Here is a 3,564-nt window from a genome sequence, read left to right on the forward strand (position 1 = left end):
TCTACCTTGATTATTATTGAAGCCTTGTTGAGGCTTCTGTTGATCCTTCCATAAAAGGTTAGGATGGTTCCTCCATGAAGGGTTGTAGGTGTTTCCATAGGGTTCTCCCATGTAATTCACCTCTTCCATGGTGGGTTGATCAGGATCATACGCTTCTTCTTCAGAAGAAGCTTCTTGAGTGCTGCCAGCTGCAGCTTGCATTCTAGTCAAATGCTGAGAGATCATATTGACCTGCTGGGTCAAGATCTTGTTCTGAGCTAATATGGTTCTCAGAATGTCCACTTCAAGAACTCTTTTCTTTTGAGTAATCCTATTGTTCATAGGATTCTCTCAAAGGTGTACATAAATTGGTGTTTGCAACCATCTCAATGAGTTCTCTTACTTCTGCAGGCATTTTTTTTAAGTGGAGTGATCCACTTGCAGAGCTGTCCAATGATATTTTGGACATCTCATACAGACCATCATAGAAGATACCTAGGATAGACCATTCTGAGAGCATGTCAGGAGGACATCTCCTGATCAGTTGCTTGTATCTTTCCCAAGCTTCATAGAGGGATTCACCTTCTTTTTGTCTGAAGGTTTGAACTTCCACTCTGATTTTGCTCATCCTTTGAGGAGGAAAGAATTTGGCCAAGAAAGCATTGACTAGCTTCTCCCAAGAGTCTAGGCTCTCTTTTGGTTGAGAATCCAACCATATTTTAACTCTGTCTCTAACAGCAAAGGAATAGAGCATAAGTTTGTAGACCTCAGGATCTACTCTATTGGTCTTGACAGTGTCACAGATTTGCAAGAATTCTGACAGAAATTGGTGTGGATCTTCCTGTGAAAGTCCATGGAACTTACAATTATATTGCAGAAGAGAGACTAACTGAGGCTTAAGCTCAAAGTTGTTAGCTCTAATGAAAGGTATGGAGATACTTCTTCCATAGAAATCAGAGGTAGGTATGGTGTAGTCACCAAGAACTTTTCTTGCCTCTCCTTCATGATTAGGCTCTGCTGCCATGTCTTCAGCTTCTTGTTCGAAATTTTCTAAGAGGTTTCTTTCAGAGTATTGTGCTTTGACTTGTTGTAAGCTCCTCCTTAAAGTCCTCTCAGGTTCAGGATCAAGATTTAAAAGATGTTATTTATCACTGTTCCTAGTCATAAACAAAAAAAAATAAGAAAGAAGGAGAATGAGAGTTCTATGTTCAAGAACAGAGGATTCCCTCTGAGATGTGAAGAAGAAAGGAAAGAAGAATGAAGATATAGATGAGAGAAGAAGAATTCGAATAAGAGAGAAGAAGAAGAATTCAAAAATTAGAAGTAACAAGATAAACAATAATTAAAGTATTTTTGTTTTTATTTTATTTATTAATGAAATTCAAAAATAGAAGCTAATTAATTAAAAATATTTGAAAATTAATTGATGAATTTTCGAAAATAGAAGAGAGAGATAGAAGAGAATTTTCGAAAATAGGAGAGAGAAGAATTAGTTAGGAAGTTTTGAAAAAAAAAAGAGAAAACAACTAACTAATTAAGAAATATTTGAAAACAACATAAGATAGAAGATTTGAATTTAAAATTTAAAATTAGAAAAGATAAGATAGAATTTGAAAAGATTTGAAAAAGATAAGATTTGAAAAAGATTTGATTTTGAAATTTGAATTGTGAAAATTTAAATTTTTAAATTTTGAAAATTGAATTTTAAAATTTGAATTTGAAATAAGATAAGATAATATTTTTGAATTTTAAAGAAAGATAGAAAGATAAGATAGTAATTTGAAAAAGATATGATTTTTGAAAAGATTTGAATTTGAAATTTAAAACTAAGATAAGATACTGATTTTGAAATTAAATTTTGAAAAATTGGTTGTAATTTTCGAAAATTGAGATAAAGATAAGAAAATATATTTTATTTTTTGATTTTTGAATTTAATGAAGAAAGAGAAAAACAACCAAAAGACACCAAACTTAAAATTTTTAGATCAAAGAAGTACTAATATTTGAAGATCAAGAGAACAAACACCAAAACACACCAAACCTAAAAATTTTAAGATTAAAACAAGAACACTTTGAAGATCCGTAAGAATACCAAGAACAAAATTTAAGAAATTCAAAGAAAACAAGAACATGCAAAGGACACCAAACTTAAAAATAACCAGAGACACAAAATTTGAAAACTTTAAAAGAAAAATACAAGAAGACACCAAACTTAAAGATTGACACAAGGCTCAAACAAAAGACACTATTTTTGAAAATTTTTAGAAAAAGACTCAAGAAATTCAAAAATTCAACAAGAACACAAACAAAAGACTCAAACCAAAAACAAATATCAAATAAAGAAAAGTAAAGGTTTTTGAAATTTTTCTATTTTTCGAAAATGAAGAATAAAATAAAGACTTAAAAATTAAAGATAATACCTAATCTAAGCAACAATATAATCCGTTAGTTTGCCCAAACTTGAACAATCCCCGGCAACGGCGCTAAAATCCAGCAAGTGCACTGAGTCTTCTAAGTAATACCTGAGTGAGTCAGGGTCGATCCCACGAGGATTGTAATTTGAAGCAAGCTATGGTTTTCTTGTAGATCTTAGTCAGGCAGATAGAAGAGTTGTTTGTTTATTTAATTCGCATGAAAAAAAAAAATAAAATGTTATTAGGTTGATGTGTTTGCAATGATATGAAGATGGTTAAGGCTTGGAGATACTTTGTTCTTCTGGATTAATCCGGTCTTACTGTCTATTCCAACTGTGAATGATTTCTTCTATGGCAGGCTATATGCGATCAACGCCTTTATTACAAGATTGCCAATGCTCCTCCAGATCTGAACCCCAGGGTTAGTGCGGATCCAGTCTGATAGAGGGTGAAGCTCCTACAGTTTATTCTCTTTTGGGATCCTACTCAAAATGCCAAAGACAAGGTCGAATCTTTCGGATCAAAGGATGTTGCGCCTTTTGTTCTAGCCTCTACCACAAAGACTCTAATCTCCATGTACCTCGGCTGGACTGGTGTCTCGAGAAGTCCCCAACGAAGTCATGGATTAGCTGTCTAAGAGATGTATGATCAAGCTGGTGGTTCATCATTGTCCGATGAAAGACTCACTCTGAACCCCTGTAGAATGAAATAACCTTGTGCTGGTTCAATGCATTCATAATGATGAAGAACGGATATACATCTTAGAATAGAGAATCAAACATGTATTAAGATAGAACAGTAGTACTTTATTAATCCATAAAACTCAACAGAGCTCTCCCCCTCAACCTAGGAGGTTTAGAAACTCATACTGATAGAAAATACAATGATAAATGTGTAAAGTGTCAAAATTTTTGAAGATTGTAAAAGTTTTCAAATAAAACTAGGCTAATGACTAAAGATTACATAAGAAGGGTAAAATAGTCTTTTAGTGCTAAAATCCACTTCCGTGGCCCACTTGGTGAGTGTTTGGGCTGAGCTTGATTGATATCCACGTGCTAGAAGGCATCTAGGGTACGCTGGACGCCAGAATAGGGCAGGAAGCTGGCTTTGAACGCCAGTTTTGGGCCTTTGATTCTGAAGCAAAATATGGACTATTATACATTTCTAGAAA

General features: G+C 33.8%; 1 non-coding gene across 1 annotated transcript; it reads left to right on the top strand.

The window, feature by feature from the left end:
- The first annotated feature begins 492 nt into the window (after positions 1–492).
- On the top strand, positions 493–601 carry LOC127740727 (small nucleolar RNA R71). The gene has a single exon (XR_008001586.1). It is a non-coding gene; the product is annotated as a small nucleolar RNA R71 (small nucleolar RNA).
- Positions 602–3,564: the final 2,963 nt, after the last annotated feature.

This window comes from Arachis duranensis, chromosome 7 (assembly GCF_000817695.3).
Source record: "Arachis duranensis cultivar V14167 chromosome 7, aradu.V14167.gnm2.J7QH, whole genome shotgun sequence".
NCBI classification, from domain to species: domain Eukaryota; kingdom Viridiplantae; phylum Streptophyta; class Magnoliopsida; order Fabales; family Fabaceae; genus Arachis; species Arachis duranensis.